Raw genomic sequence first — 18,099 nt, forward strand, 5'->3', positions numbered from 1 at the left:
ATATTACCACCTTAGTTGCACTTCTTTGGATATTTTCTATTTCAATAATACTTTAATATTGTTAGCACTGGACACGAAAACTGCATTGTGTATTGCAGATGAGGCCTTGCCAAAGTTTAGTAAAGGGGAAGCCTTTACAATTAGGATCACGCTGATCTATAACTCTTTTTACACAGCTCAAACCTTGCTGGCCTTCACTGCTTCTAAAGCTGGCCATAGACACAAAGATCCGATCGTACGAATCATCGTACGATCAGACTTTCCCATCTCCTGATGTTACATCTCCAGTTACATCATGTCGGCTAAAACCAAGGGAGTATTTCAAAACTACGATCCAAAAAGGTCACCTGCCTGAAAAAATTGGAGATGGAGACAATCCAGATATTCTCCAGAGACAGATCATTCACAACTGTTCTCAATCAAAGTGGAGCTGCTGTCGGATAATAATGCTTTAATTGTACACCATCTGCCCTACTTTTGTCACCCTTTGTGTGATGCATAATCCTCCAGCTTCCATCCCACTAACAAATTTGTATTAATTATATTGGTACTGGTTATAATGTTCTGCAGCACATTGTTAGAGTAATGTTACAAATGAAACAAAACAGTTATTTGCCTCTTTGAGAGGAAGCTTCAACATTGTGGTGCTGGAAGTCCCCCTTAGCAAGTCTCTGTCGGCTCAGTCTAGAAATAAAGAGTCATGAAACTTATTTCAGGCACTTTACTTGCTAGGAAGATTGATAGCAAGATATTCAGAACAGCAACATTAATTTGCAGGGTTCTGTACAATGTTTTGGGAATACGCCCATATTCAGGTACATTTTGTTTCAAAATATTATACAGAAGCCCGCAAATACACGTTTCAGGGGATTCTGACAGGGAGTTCTGACTAATGGGCAATGGTAATTCTCAAAAACAGAGGTACAAGAGTTTGGTATAGTCAAATTGCAAATATCTTATGGGCCAGTAAAATTCCACGATGAACGTGCTAACCCACTGAATAGGGTTGCCACCTGGCCGGTATTTTACCGGCCTGACCGGAAAAATGATGCTTGGTACCAATGTTATTAATTGGAAAAAACGCCAAGAATATAGGAAGGCCGGTATTTTTTTCCAGAAAAGGCAACCCGACCACTGACTGAAGTAGGCTCTCAGTAAGGCCTGTTTTCTATTGTGTTTGATCAGCTATGGTGAACACTCAAAAAAACAGCACATGCACAGATGAACTATCATCTCAGTTAGCTGAACCAGCATAATTCATTATGTCCATATAAAATGGTACCTATCTATAGATATTATTTCTAATTAAAGCTTATGTTCTTAATAAGTTCCCAGGTTTTCTTGTATAATGAGCCCGGTTTACACATTGGCTGAGAAATGTTATCTGTAAATGTTATAAAGCCTTATCTCCTTGAACCTGCAAAGTTAGCTCAGCGCAAAGAAGATCAACTTCAGTGATGTAACTTGAGACGCAGGGTCTGGTACAATGGTTTAGGCCCCATCTTCTCTCCAATATACCACATTCTATAACTCTATAACTCAATATACCACATTCTATAACTCTCTTAAAACCTGCCAAATTCATGTATAAGTCAATGGGAGATTTGGAGTTGTCTGTAGCCTTACGGACATTCAAGTTTTTTTCTGAGAAAAAACTCAATCGTGGTTGATCAAATTCAATTCGAGTTTCCGGGTCGGTAAAATTTGTCCGAGTTTTAGATATTAGATTTTTTTCTTAAATAACCCAGTCGAATTTCGAGTATATTCGAATTTAAGGGAGTTTAAAAAAAACTCATATGAATTCGAAGTTCGACCCTTGATAAATGTGCTTCTATGTGTTTAAAGAACATATCATGCCAATAATGCAAATCTGCAGAGGCAGTCGGTTTCTTATTATTGGTTTGGCTGAACCTCTGTTAATCAGACAAACAGGAAAATGCACCAAGAACAAGCCACTGACTTCCAAAGTGGGAAGAGGGGGGAGTAATGGGAAGGGTGTCTGTGAGAAACCACTTGATAAAGGGCCTGTGAAGCCTCAAATTTATGTGGTAAATAAACACACCTTTGGGCAGTATAATCCTACAGTGCCCACTTCTCCTCATTTAGTTATTTGGACATTGATCCCACTAGAAACCCTTAGACCCTTTACCAATTTTTGCTTTATGACCAAAGCAAATCCCAGTTTGTTATTGATGAAGAGCTCTTAAATGTAAACAAACCTGTAACAGCCATGTTCATAACAAATGTATGAGGTGGTTTAAACCATTATATATCATTAAATCTTCAAAATTTGCAGAAATGTTTTTGTTGTGAGAATGTTTCATACAATGAGAAATTCTCAAGGGAAAACCTGTCACCAATAATATTGTATTGTGTGAATGTGTTTCCCTATACAAAATTGGAAAATGTGAAGAAATTTCCTAAATATTCGCGTACTAATCTAGGTCTTATTGTGCTGTACTTCTATTTAACTGTTTCCTCTGTAATACTGCAAAGAGTTGCTGCAGCAGGTGTTTTGGAGAGCAGCTGGGAGATAGAGATGAACAAACTGCTCACAAGTCAAACATTTCTGTGACAAGAGGTTTAGGTTTCACTGAAATAGTGTCCACAAACAATAGGCCTACTGTGTCCAGCCCAAAGCAACTGTTCCACGGGCTGTAGGCCATGGCTACCTGATATTCACAAAGGTGACGTAAAGAAAAATTGGAGCAAGATAAATGAGTAAAAATTATCTTAAACAGTACACCACTGTTATGAATTTGGCTATCATTTATGAATCACACAAATTTGTCAACTTGTGTGGTTTATGATAATAAGTTGGTGAATATTCTTTGGTGTTATTAACTACATCTTGCTTGTGTTAATAACATGAAATTTAGAAAGATTATGTTACATTGGTGGAAACTTGGTTAGTCCAACTTTTTCACATTAATAGAAACATTTTTGCTAAGATTATATGAAAAGACACTGGGAAAGCCCAGATCCGCACCCGGATCCCACTTCTTCCAGCGCGACCTCCCTTCTTCAGGCGTCCGTGTCAAAAACATTCATAGCAGGGGGGGCAGAGGGGGGCCCTGGGACAGCAGCTCTGGTGGGCACAGCCCCCCAGTCCTATCCTGGTCTGATGTAAATTTTTCTATGCTTCACCTTCAATTTTAGGTTAACTACATGTCAAATAATAAAGCATTTAGTAACAAGCAGAGAAAACAGATAGTGAATTCTGTAGTGCAGTACGTCTGTTCGTCTATTTTTTTTTTTTGAAAGAGTATGCATGTTCTTTATATACAAACTCAAAAAGTTGAAACGAGCTACGGCTTTGGTTTGACAGTTTAAATCAGGTTGCATTAGTCTCAACAATGTCTGTAGTTTGAACTAACTTACATCTGAGTTGCAGGAGAAAATATTAAAAGTACATATACCATATGTCATATACACATGCCTTTTTAGTGCAATGCAATTATTTTTGTTCAACTACACTGCAATATAAGCACAGTCTGGGCTATGCTTGAGTACCTGCTGGAATAGTCATCAATGCTGAACAAAATAAAAATAGCTTCTGGATCAATTCAGTGCAGACACAATGCTTGAAGTACACAAGACTTGACTGCATGCAAAGAGCATGTTTAAATGAATTATGCCAGAGGGGCTGCTTTAAGATGCCATAGACAATCAGTGTTTATTGGGCTAGTGGGGGGCTGTTTGGGTCTCTGTGTACGTGAAATGCCAGGGACTATTTTGAATCCCAGTCCAGACCTGCCATGGATACATATTCAATGATAATGTACCTGAGGGGAATTCATAACATTGGAGCATGTTTACATTCATATCAACCACTCCACAACATAACTTCTTTCAATTAACTATTGTAAGAGAAATGGAAGCAAAATTCTGATGAGTTCTTTTGGTTACAACTACCTGTATTATAAATTATCCCTAGGTCCATACAATTGTAAAATTTTAGTTATACAAAAAACAAGTTTAGGTTAATAATAGCATTTTTCACTTTATTCGGTATGGATGAAAAAAATGGAAAAAGTATTGGATCACCCACAGCAACTTGTGTGGCTAGTGTAACCTTGACAACTTTCTTATTTATTTCCTCAGGGAAATACAATCCAAATATGAATACATTGTTAATTCATTTAACTCTACAGAGAGTTAATTTTAATGTACCACATTGATATTTATTTTTTGCTGTTTGTTTTCTGTGCATGGGTATGCGATTTTATTAAAAATTGAATACAGTATTGGATATATACATTTTTTACTCTGTAAAAAGACACGAGTATTTTATATCATGTCACCAGTATTAATGAGATCCAACTTGGCATCATAACAGTATGTATAATAATTAACATTGTAAATTAATGGAAACATTACTGGTAATATCTTTGGTGCAATAATAAAATTTGCATCAAAACTGAAGTACAAATTTGCACATGCTTCCTCTAGAAAGGCCGGCATGACACAACATACTCAATCATATCCATGATGGGGATATTCTATGCTATTCTGTGTGACCCTGTTACACACAGCAATTTAAAGGGATACTGTCATGGGAAAAAAACATTTTTCAAAATGAATCCATTAATAGTGCTGCTCCAGCAAAATTCTGCACTGAAATCCATTTCTCAAAAGAGCAAACAGATTTTTTTATATTCAATTTTGAAATCTGACATGGGGCTAGACATTTTGTCAATTTCCCAGCTGCCCCTGGTCATGTGACTTGTGCCTGCACTTTAGGAGAGAAATGCTTTTTGGCAGGCTGCTGTTTTTCCTTTTCAATGTAACTGAATGTGTCTCAGTGGGACATGGGTTTTTACTATTGAGTGCTGTTCTTAGATCTACCAGGCAGCTGTTATCTTGTGTTAGGGAGCTGTTATCTGGTTACCTTCCCATTGTTCTTTTGTTTGGCTGCTGGGGGGGGGGAAAGGGAGGGGGTGATATCACTCCAACTTGCAGTACAGCAGTAAAGAGTGATTGAAGTTTATCAGAGCACAAGTCACATGACTTGGGGCAGCTGGGAAATTGACAATATGTCTAGCCCCATGTCAGATTTCAAAATTGAATATAAAAAAATCTGTTTGCTCTTTTGAGAAATGGATTTCAGTGCAGAATTCTGCTGGAGCAGCACTATTAACTGATTCATTTTGAAAAAAATGTTTTTTTCCCATGACAGTATCCCTTTAAGTGGTAATATCTATGTTGTGTATTGCACATTCACTGTATATTGCCCTGCGTGCTATTGTTCCTACTCATATTAGCTCACATTATAGAGCCAGAAAGCATTTTATTATTAAAAAATCACTCATACATTTTTTTAATATGGCATTGTTAACAGGTCATCATATGATCCCAAATGGAGAGTTATAGAATGTGGTATAGTGGAGACAACAAAGATGGGGCCTAAACCATGATTTTGTACCAGGTCTCAAGTTACATCACTGAAGTCGATTTTTTAAATGTTTTGTTCTACAGGGATCGGGTTACTGGATGATTTAACGTTGGTCTCCAATAAATAATATCTTATGTGGTCACTTTGTATTTTCAACTGCATACAACTTGGTTTCATATTTGTAAACACAATACAGTATATATACAGTATATATAGCATGCATCAAAATTGATTGCCAGCTGCCAATACAGTGTGCATATTTTATAGTATGCTTATCAGATCCCTGGAGTATTTACAAAAACAATAATAGTACATTAAAGCTTTGAAAGCATGCCTGCATCACAGGTATACATATAATGTTCTTCTGCTTCAGTTCCAAATGTTTCCCTTATGACAAAATGCAACTTCTTATAATGCTTGCACCTTAGGCTATTGCTCATTAGCTCTAAAAATGATTTTAGGTCAAGGGCAGATAGAGTGTTACCTCCGCCTGCGTTTTCAGGCTAAGAGAAGCAGATCCACTTATGTGCAATCACACCCAGTGGAGGGGAGCGAAGGTCAGCCCAAATACGCTAAAGCAGTCATTTCCAGGCCAGCCTCCGCTCTGCTGCGTGTGACTGCATGCAAGCGGAAACAGTGCAAATTAATGGAGATGGGGCATGGAGGGGATCCGCTTCTCTCAGCCTAACAACAAAAAGCAGACTAAGCAGTGAAGCCAATGCTCTGACTGCCCTTGGCCATACATCAAGTAAGCTGTCTGGCTGTTACATTCCTGAACTAATTCAACAAATACATAAAACAAAAGATGGAATGAAAACTCTTTTTCTGGGCTGGTAATATGCAGGATCTACACTACACTGGCTTTAAATAGCACAGTAATACAGTAAAAAATGTCCTGCATCTCTTGAGTTGTTTACTAAGCTCCAGTTCAGCTTTTATCATTCAGCAATTAGACCCACTTTTTAAGTGTATGTTTGTAACAGAAATCTGTTGAGACGCCTGCAAATGCTTATTTTCTCTCTAGGGCTATTATCATTTAAGAATTAACCAGCTATATTTTCTGATTAAATTCTAACAGTATGCATAACAGTTATTGCCCAAACTGTACAAACCCCTGTTCTCCAATTCTATTACAAAACCGAAATGTTTCATAATGCACATTATAGGCTGCTGTGACAGCAGTTAACTGTGTCTCTAAATTACCCTACAGGGGAAATCACACTGCAATTTAACTTTAAATATTTTTGATAAATAGCGACAAAATAAAATATTGACTTACATGTTGGTTTGTTTTGGATCCACTGAGATTGCAAATGCCCATGTGCCATGAGGGAAATTGTGTTAAACCAACTAGCTCCTGTATTTTAGTTATACCTACTTCAAAGCCTTATGAATCAAGCAAGTGAAAATGGTGGCACTTTATTTTACCTCAGATATGTTTACATAATTGATCATTTTCCACATTAACATACTTAGCTCTTCAGCTCTTAGGGGCAGATTTAGCTAGGGTCGAATATCGAGGGTTAATTAACCCTCGATATTCGACTGCCGAAGTCGATTCGAAGTCGTAGTCGAAGTAGCCTATTCGATGGTCGAAGTAGCCATATTCGACCATTCGAAATTCGAAGTATTTTTTCTTCTAATCCTTCACTCGAGCTAAGTAAATGGGCCCCTTAGTATAGATATAATAACCTTTAGATATTTTGATGAACATATTTTGATAGAACAAAAATCTCAGAATACTCATTACACCAAGGTATATTCTCCCTTTAATCAGACTGATGAGGTAGTGATGTGATGTTTAGTAGGTGATGGATGACCTGCCACTGCTGTGAAAAAACGCACATAAAATCTTGAGCGGCACCAGAAAGAGAGGTCACACTGGGTCACCTTCTGCCTTTACAAGACTGTTACCATGTCATGTACAAGATATAGTTCCAGATCCCAGGTTCTCTAATTATGTGTGTCCTTGAATTAACATTTTACACATTCCATAGTGACAGCATAAATTAATGAAATACTACTCCTTCTTGGCAATCCGTTGCTACTAATGCAGCAACTAGACTTACATTTATTTCAGTGCAATATACATGCTTTGTTTAAATAAAATAGGAGCTTTAAAGTTCACCTATTTTTATAACTGCATGCTCAGAAATGAAGGACAGTGCAGAATGTTCTCTACCCATCTCATTATGGTGAGTCAAATACTTTCAGGGCCGCAGCACAGTTCTTCATCTGAGGAAATGACTGACAACTGAAATGCTGTACCACATTTCCAGTAAGACGTATTTACGGCTTTAAATTATTGCCATTTGTTTGCTGGTCTGTATTATACACACTGAGTATTTTGTGCTATGACAGTCTCCTGTCTATCCCCACCCCACCCCCAGCAGGCAGGTCCAATAAATCAGACCAAGACAGGTTATTTTTCCTTTCTTCCCTGTACTTTGTTGGAATTAGGCTAATGCTACACAGTGTTGGGGATCCAGTTTTCTCCACCAGTGTTTTGTAAGCAGGTCGAAAATTCTAAAATGGAAAAGTCTTAAGTATCACATTTATGAGTATATTAAATGCAAATTAAACAGATACATGAATGCGCACAGTCAATTTTTTAATCCCATAACTGAAGTAGTGGTGCACAAAATAAAATCCAAGGAAATCAATTAGATGGTTATTTATTAAGGTTCGAATTGTGTTTTCCACAAAAATTTAGGTTTTCAAGATGATATATTTTTGGTCAAAACTCGGATTAAAAAAATGTATTAAAAACTTGAGTTTTTTTCAAGATTTATTATACCCCTAACCATGGAAATAGTTCATGTAAGAATCAATGGCAGAGGTCCCTTGAACCATTTGAAGATGTTAATAGCCTTCATAATGTTCGAGTTCTTTTCAGAGGGTTTTGCCCTAATTTTGCAATTTGAACTCTCAGAATAGAGTTTTTTTCCATTCAAGTTTTTTCTAAAATAAGAAACCATTCGAGTTGTGAGTTCATTCGATTTCATATATAAAAAAAAACTCTACCTTCGACCTTTGATAAATAGCGCCCTTAATGAATCATCTTCCAAAATAGTGTACAAAAAGTCAGAATTCACTTAGGGGGTTATTTATCAAAGGGCAAGTTGATTTTCAACGGTATTTTTTAATCAAATTAGAATTTTCGGATTAAAAAACAAACACATTTTCTGAGATTATTTATTAACTGGAAATAGCTTGAATCCAAAAATACTCCAGATAAAACCTGTCAAGGTCATGTAGAAGTCAAGGCCAGAGGTCCCTTGAACCATTTAAAGATGTTAATAGCCTTCATAATGTTCATGATTTTTTCTGTGGGTTTCGCTCCAACACTCAATTACTTCGAGCAATTCGAGTTTTTTCCCACGGAACTCAATTAATTTGAGGTTTTGGGGTTTTAACCCCGAATTCACTAATTTGAGTTTGCTCATTTGAGTTTTTTCTTAAATTAGAAAACATTTGAGTTGTGAGTCCATTCGAGGTATAAGAAAACCTTTGATAAATAACCCCCTAAATGTGTCCATTTATTCTAAACTAGTTTAACAGGTTCTGCCAAATATGGGTCTACCTAGTGCAAACAAAAATTTGCCCTTATGTGTTACTATTTATTTTGGCAGTGCTACGCAATATGTTGGCGCTATATAAATACATGTTAATAATAATTACAGGATATTTGGCCAAAATATGTCATTCTACAAAACCTTAGGTGCAGATTTATTAAGGTTCAAGTTGTGTTTTCCACAATAATTCGAGTTTTTGAGTTGTTTTTTTCTGGTCAAAACTTTTCGCGATTTATTATACCCTGCCCCTGGAAATAGCTTGAATCTGAAAATACACCATCTAAAACCTTTCAAGGTCATGTAGGAATCAATGACAGAGGTCCCTTAAAACATTTGAAGATGTTAATAGCCTTCATGATGTTCGAGTTTTTGTCAGAGGGTACTGCCCAAAAACTCGAATGATTCAAGCGATTGGGGTTTTTTTCCCACCGAAAACTCAATCAAGTAGAGTTTTGCAACTTGAACTCGCACATTGTTATTATCCGTGTCCTTCTGACAGAGTTTAGTATTATTGCAACATTCTTGAAAATAGGACATCAAAAAAATTCAAGGTATTCACACAATTTTTTGTGGTCATGTGAATGGTAAGATAATTATTATTGGCAGTGCCATCCATTTCCTTAATGGTTGTTAGAGGGCTTTCTCAGAAGATCAATATATCAACATCGCTTGAAGCTGCCAGTAATACGCTCCAACATATAAATATATATATATATATATATATATATATATATATATATATATATATATATATATATTTTTTTTTTTTTTTTTTTTTTAAACAGCCTTCAAGAAAATAAATGACTTTATATGAATGTCTGTCTCAAAAAGTGTGTATCCCTTGCACCTGTAGGGACTTTGAATGTCAATACTATGCAATATCACATAGGGTCTCACATTATCCAATTTCTTAAATTTACAGAGCAGACTGGTATGCGTTGGCAGGGGAGGGGGACAGATGGGGATTCGTGGCTGTAGAGTGGGCCAGTTGGAGCCCAACCCCCCCCCAGTTTGACGCTGTGCAGACCAATAAAAGCATATCAGTATCTAGCGGCAATTTTGTGCGGTCAACAGAATGCGGAAGGAGGAATCTTTGTAATTAAATTTACAAAGAAGCAAAGTATACAAGGCATATATACTAATATTCAAATTTCTATTTTTTTCATTAATCTTTTCGTGTTTGTTTTATTTCTCTAAAACTCTTAAAAATTGAGCTTTATCAAATGTAAAACCAAGAAAAACTCCATGGTTCCATATGAGTCAATGGAAACTGCACTGGTCCTATTGGACTTTTTTTTAGCCATTCAGACTTTAAGAGGTTTTCAGATGTTTTTTTCGCTAGTCTGAAAACTTTAGCGCATCATTCAGAGTTTTTCTCCGTTCATGCTTTTTATATTCGGATCTTTTTAATAAATTACACGGCATTCAAGAATAAAGTGGCTAAGAGTACTTGAACATATCTTTTTCCATTAAACCTGGACAGCACTGCTAATTTTGCAGTATTCCTACTGTGATGCTACATTAATGTTAATATATGAAGTGTAGAAGAAAAATGGAGTGCCTTCGGGCAAGAGTGAAGACATTGGTGATAATCTACTTAATGACAAGAGATGCAATTGATGTACAGAGCATTTTAATAGGTACATACATAGGAAAAAGAAAAGGAATTGTAGCTCTAGGGCTAACAATAGATTATTTAAAAGACAGCACAAATGGTTATTAAATTATAAGAATAATTCATAAAGGAGAGGATTATTCATTGGAAAATGTAGAATTTAATTAGAGATAATCTTGGATGACATCAGTCTAGTTAAGGTATAATGTATATTACACTTCTATTGTGTTAGTGGGAGAAAACCACTTTACCTCATTCTTATTCAGCTGTTTGAAGCACACAGCATATGCCCATTGAACTTGCTACAAGGCATGGTTTGCAGTGAGAAATCCATTCACTAATCAAACTAATTGTTACAAATAGTGGGCATTGTTACAGGGCTCACAAAAATACAATTTAGATTGGAATCATAACCTTCTCACTCACATATTTATAGTGTACTAGAACCTGTAATTGATTTAAACAATAAAATACAGATTTTAAAATAACCCAAAGTGTTATAATCTACTTGTAAACCAATACATTACAGGTTTCAGGGCAGTGATTGTGCTGGTAATGTCTTTTTGCACTGAAAGTGAGCTGCTGCTGCTCCATAAAGTAACATATTTTACCTATAATTTTGTGCACATTTGGGAAACAATTTGTTGGTTTTGTTTATTTTGTCTGCATTAATTCCACAGCATTCCCTCCTGCCACTCTGGATTTGCCATAGTTCCAGAGGGACATAGAGCTTTGTTACACTTTCATCCCTGTGTCCATTGTAATTAAACCAGTGTATTTGGTACAGTATTGCTATGCAGACATTCGTAAGATTATAGGCTGAAATTGTGTTATTTATAGAACTAAGATTTGGACAGTTAGCATGTTTGGAATTAGCTTCATTTTCCATACAATGTACACACTTGTTCTAGAAGGGTGTGTGTGTGTCACAGCTGTGCTACATAAGAAGATGAGCCTTTCTTCTTCTCAGAACACTGGCCAAAGCAGATGAGTTATTGATACAAGACTTTGTTTAGACAGACCGTGAGGCCTGCTCACAGAGATCCTCACCATGAAATGTATTTTTTATGAGACAACAGTGGGGTTATTAATAGAAAACGGACACAAGGGAAAAGAAAGAAAATGGGGAGGGAATTTCTAAATGCATTTAGCCATACAAAGAGAAACATATAATCTTAAAACAGAAAAGAACCAGCTGGTCCACCCATCCAATAAAGTAAATATATATTTTAGAAATGTATTTTTATGCTTAAAATCGCTGTATTTCCTCACATCTGTGTGTCAAGGATATGCATCAACATGCCACACATCTGCTTGAGAGCAATTAAATACTGTATATCTATCACTATTTCTGGAATAATATTCAGCCAATCTCTCTATATCAGATCAATTATTTTAATTCTAGGTATATACGGTTATATACAGTTCCTTCAGAGCATCAGCTAATTATTTTACTCTATTGAATAACAAATCCTACATTGAATGTTATCTGTTATCTTTTATTTCAAAGCATTTAAACTCAAAATTACTATTGTTATGGTGACTATATATATATATATATATATATATATGTTTAATAAAAAGTAGGAAGTTGAGTTTTCAAAGCCTACAATGTAATATTTTGTAGATCTACTATTTAAGGCCCTGTGGGGGCCTATTTTTCAACAGTCTAATTTTTGTGGTTTTAGTGGTTTTTGAAGCCACAACTTAACTCAAAAATTTCTAAAGCTATGAATGCTGTGAGATTTATAACACAATCAGAATAAAAAAAAGTATAAATGTAAAATTACACGGAACTCTGTGCTAAAAAATACATATACTTCTAAAAGTCCGAATTGATTTCAAACTGTCCAAAAAGATTGGCGCAGCTTCCATTGAATACTTTTGTATTAGTGTTTTTTTGTGGTTTTTACGCTTCATAAATGTTGAATCTTTAGAGCTTTTTTTATAAAAAAAATAAAAAAACACATTTTCAGAGATTTGTGGAAAAAATCTGAAATTTTCTGTTTCAATATTTTTTATTATTAACCTGGAAAGTAATAGACCATACATAGCAATATGAATGACATTTTACAGAGTGTATACTAAAAGGGATTTACGTAAATATATCATATTGGTAATTTAGATTGTTTGTCTATCTTTCATTTTGTGTTGGGAACAGAACATAACAATATTATATATAATAATACAAAGAAAAATAAAATAAAAACAAATAGTAAAAGAAAAATAAAATAAAAAATAGAAAGAGGATAAAGAAAGTAGGCTAGACCAAATATTCATCACGAATATTGAGAGGTAAGGTATACCAAATGTGAGTTACATCATACAAAACATTGAACAGTATCAAGATACTAGTATTACAACTGTGGCTTGACTTCCACAAAAGTGTACCTTGTCAGTTAGAACTAGTTCTTATTGTAAAGGGAGCCTGTACTGAAAGGGGTTGTCTGTTGGGGATCCTACAGTGAAAGCATGGAAACCGGTAGAGTGCCTTGGAATCTGTAATCTATCCAGGGTTGCCATATATCTGTAAAGGTCTGGTACTTATCAAGGTGTATACTGGTTAGCTTTTCATGAACGAGAATCCAGTCTAGTTTCGTTTTTACCATGTTATACTGCAAATAAGGTGATTACCATGCTTTGGCAATAACCTGTCTGGCAGCTAAGAAAATATGGTTAAGTAAGCGGACCTGTTTCCTATGGACATTATTAGGAACCGCTCCCAACAAAGCAACATATGAGTCTCTTTTCAAATTGAGATGTAATACAGAGAAGATAAGAGTGTAGATCCTTATCCAGAATCTCACAGCTATGGGAAAAAAATTTGAAATTTTATTGTAAGTAAATAACCCCCTTAGTGTACATAACAACAGTATTGTCTACTATTTGAAGGTATTTTGGACTATTGTTTTTGTTCAGATTGTGATCTTGATTTTTAAAATGCCATCTAAGCTTATCTTAGAGGGATTGCTTAGTCTGTTACCAACAGCATGTTGGACATTTGTCCAGTGATCTGCAAAATGCAATTGGAGTGAGAAAAAAAGTCGCCGCAACGAAAAGTCCGATTTTTCAGCAGTTTCATAAATTTTTCATCAACGCAAAACGGAGCAAATTCGCTCACCACAAATTGCATTGCATTTATCTAGAGCACCACGAATGTATGCAGTACTGTACAAGGCATACACACAAAAAGGGTAAACAAAATAACTACATAAGTGCTAGGAGCTTTAATACACTGAATGAGGACACCGCCCCAAAGAACAAAAGAGAGAATGAAATTATATTTGACGTGACAATCAGGACATGTCTGTACTCGCCACTGTGTCGTATAATGTATAACTGCATATTTACTGTTACTAACAATGCATGCACTTGCTAGGTAATTAATCCCATACCTTGGCAAGATTACATTTATTTTTTATAATCCTAAACTAATGCTTTCATATCCTTCCAGCAGTGCACTCAATGAAAAAAGTTAAAGATCTCCCTGTGTTTCCTTTTTAGTATATATGGAAAAAGAAAAGTAACGAATAAATAAGCAATGTAGCACTACTTGACCCCTTTAATGCAGCTGGAAACATAATTAGAGAATTATGTCTGAATCATGCTGCCAGACAGAAATGGTTCAAATATATATATATATATATATATACTGTATGTATGTGTGTATATATATATATATATATATATATATATATATATATATATATATATATATATATATATATATATATATTCTATAGATGAGCCTTATAGTATCAGAGAAACTGAACTGGTTCTTTAGATTTAATCTATCATAGACTTTTTTATACTGCTCCAGATGAAGGCAAATAAAATCCAAATGAGACAATAACTAACTGAGTCAATGTGAGGCAGATTTTAAGTGATTAAAACAGGCAAAAAAAATAGATAAAAGTATGGTCAGCATAAGCCCTTTTGATAGAACTTATGTTGAACAAGGGGAGTATACTGCCCCTTGAACTAGTATACTGCCCCATGAACTAGTATACTGCCCCTTGAACTAGTATACTGCCCCATGAACTAGTATACTGCCCCATGAACTAGTATACTGCCCCATGAACTAGTATACTGCCCCTTGAACTAGTATACTGCCCCTTGAACTAGTATACTGCCCCATGAACTAGTATACTGCCCCATGAACTAGTATACTGCCCCTTGAACTAGTATACTGCCCCATGAACTAGTATACTGCCCCATGAACTAGTATACTGCCCCATGAACTAGTATACTGCCCCTTGAACTAGTATACTGCCCCATGAACTAGTATACTGCCCCATGAACTAGTATACTGCCCCATGAACTAGTATACTGCCCCATGAACTAGTATACTGCCCCATGAACTAGTATACTGCCCCATGAACTAGTATACTGCCCCATGAACTAGTATACTGCCCCATGAACTAGTATACTGCCCCATGAACTAGTATACTGCCAGTGATATGACAGGGGCTCATCTGCCAACATGCCCCCTGCATAAGAGGCTGAAAGAGCTGACAAGATCATCTTAAAGCCTTATAAAACAGATAAAATCAAGACCACAGTGTTAGTCCATTTCAGCTATCTAAAAATCATTTTAATTAGTACATAATATAATCACAATATAACAAACCCAGCAGTAATGCAGAGACACTAGCATGAGGGATTAGTCTATATGCTTCTCATTAGAATGGCTTAACTAAAACACAAATAAAATGCTTTGTGAGTATATATCTACTACAGATATTAATTTCAACCCTAATTAGTGACAGTACTAACCAACTCCCAATAGGATACCTACTACAAGTGAAAGGATGCGGTTTCTAAGGAAAATAAATGTAAGTATTCATCTGTATTTAACTGTTAAAAGATAGAGATAAACAAAGGGGGGGGCAGGATTAGCAACACCTCAGTGATCCTAACTTTCTGCCCTGGGCCAGTGGCTATTCTAAAAACACACTGGTCAGGGAGTATGCTCAATAAACTAGGCCAAGCCTGTTCACTGGGGGCAAAGTGAGGGGATCTGTCTAACAGATTGTGACCACCTAGTGAGTTAAGCTTTCTTTGTTCTTAACTGAATTTTACCTTCTATATCAGAGCTACACAACTTGTATACAATTGGGCTCCGGGCTCAATAGACAATTGAATATGCCTTGGCATAAGTTGTGTATAGGATAATCAATTCACTACATAGATAAAAGTTAAATATCAGTTTTCTAGATCAACTGCAGACATATTATGAATACATGAACTTCATTTTGCTTCATCTTAATTTTACTTACCATGTCATTTTGCTGTAATCTGAATGCTGAACATTGAAAATATGTTTACACAGTTATTCATATAAGTCAAACAAATGCTTCACCCCAAATATCATGTATAAAAAGACAAAAAAACGTATATGGTTTTGCATAAGTAACACATATGTTGCTCGCAGAAATCAGCTTAATAGCTGGAATAAAATGAACTATATTGTTGCTCATGAAAAAGGAACATGAATGATATCAAGAAAGAAAACTTTATCAGAGATATAAAATATTTTATGAACTTAAAGATAGGCATAGATAGGCATGTGCTTTTATAACTACAAGTTGCAAACTTTAAATCAACTTCAAAGGCATATGCGAGATATAGTTTGCATTTCTAGAGATCAGATTGTGGAAATTATACTATTATATCGCTATAACCCCTATCATCAGGTATGGATGTGGATATTTACATTCCTTGTCATTTACAGTTCAGCATGCAATATAAACCATTCCTTCAGTGGGGGGTGGTGGTGGTATGGAAATTGAAAGCAAAGAGGGAAGGAGGAAGTGGGAAGCATCTAAAGCAGTGATCCCCAACCAGTAGCTCGTGAGCAACGTGTTGCTCTTCAACCCCTTGGATGTTGCTCTTAGTGTCCTCAAATAAGGTGCTAATTTTTGAATTCCAGGCATGGAAATAAGTTTAAATTGCATAAAAACTAAGTATAGTGCCAAGAAGAGCCTCATGTAGGCTGCCAATACATAGGGGCTACCAAATATCCAATCACTTATTTGGCATACCAATGAACTTTTTTATGCTTGTGTTGCTCCTAAACTCTTTTTACATTTGAATGTGGCTCATGGGTAAAAAAGATTGGGGCCCCTGATCTAGAGGTATGCACAGGTATCAGGTAAGGAGCTGTGATGGGGGAAACAAAGTGGGGAATCAAAGTGGGTAATGTAATAGGCTTCATTATCGCAAAAGGCTTTCGCAAGCCACTTGCACCCGAGACCATGTTTGAGACATTTTTGACTAAGACCTCATTAACTTCCTTTGAGACCAAACTGCATTTGTGAATGTTTGCAATGTATGTAATAAAATTTCGCAATCGCAAACCATTTTTTGCAAGAAACTCCGGAGCAGGTGCAATGCAATAAAAGCCTAACGAAGAAGATTACATTGTGACAGTCAAATTTTTATTCTCCAAGTTCTGCTCTTTGCGAATTTTATTAGATTTCCCCCACAGATCAATAAATGGACTGTGAGGACACAACCCATTGGGTGGAGTGGTCAATTAAAAGGAAGAGAGGAGAGCATGTAAATTCATTGGGAAAAGAGCTTATAAAGGGGTTTTAAATTATTTGTAAATCATAAATCCTGTCACGTGATCTGGGCAGAGATAATACCTAGCATATTATTAACCATTTGGTGACTGTTCAGATGACTTAGCAAAAGGGTTTGGCTGGTCTACAAACGACTCTAGATATCTGTATATGTATGACCAGCTTATGTACGGTCACTTGATGGAGGTTCAGAGTGCAAACACCCATGTTTCTATATATATTTCTTCTGGAGACCTGCCTATGCTTTTTTATACACTTCAATAGTGAATTCAGGATATATCCATTCCTTAAAGGGATTGTTCACCTTTAAATTAACTTTTAGTATGATGTAGACAATGATATTCTGAGACAATTTGCAATTGGTTTTCATGTTTTATCATTTGTGGTTTTTTTTTTGTTATTTCTCTTTTAATTTAGCAGCTCTCCAGTTTGCAATTTCAGAAATCTGGTTGCTATGGTCCAAATTCCTCTAGCAACCATGCATTGCTTTGAATAAGAGACTGGATATGAATAGGAGAGGACTGAATAGAAAGATGAGCAATAAAAAGTAGCAATTAAAAAACATTTGTAGCCTTGCAGAGCATTTGATTTTTAGATGGGGGTCAGTGAAAGCCCCATTTGAAAGCTGGTAAGAGTCAGAAGAAGAAGGCAAATCATTTAAAAAAAATATTAAAAATAAATAATGAAGACCAATTGAAAATTTGCTTAGAATTGACCATTCTATAACATAGTAACAGTTAACTTAAAGGTGAACCACCCCTTTAAGAGAAATCATCTACTAAGATTGATAAAAAAGTATCCAGTCGTTTCTATTGAAGAAATTGTATGCATTCCAAAAACTGGTTCACAAGACTCACCAGGTGATGGAAGAGGCCAGGTGGACCACACTGAGCCTTCATATAGTGGAGCAGATCTAACCATAAATCA

The sequence above is a fragment of the Xenopus laevis genome, chromosome 3L (genome assembly GCF_017654675.1).
Source record: "Xenopus laevis strain J_2021 chromosome 3L, Xenopus_laevis_v10.1, whole genome shotgun sequence".
NCBI classification, from domain to species: Eukaryota; Metazoa; Chordata; class Amphibia; order Anura; family Pipidae; genus Xenopus; species Xenopus laevis.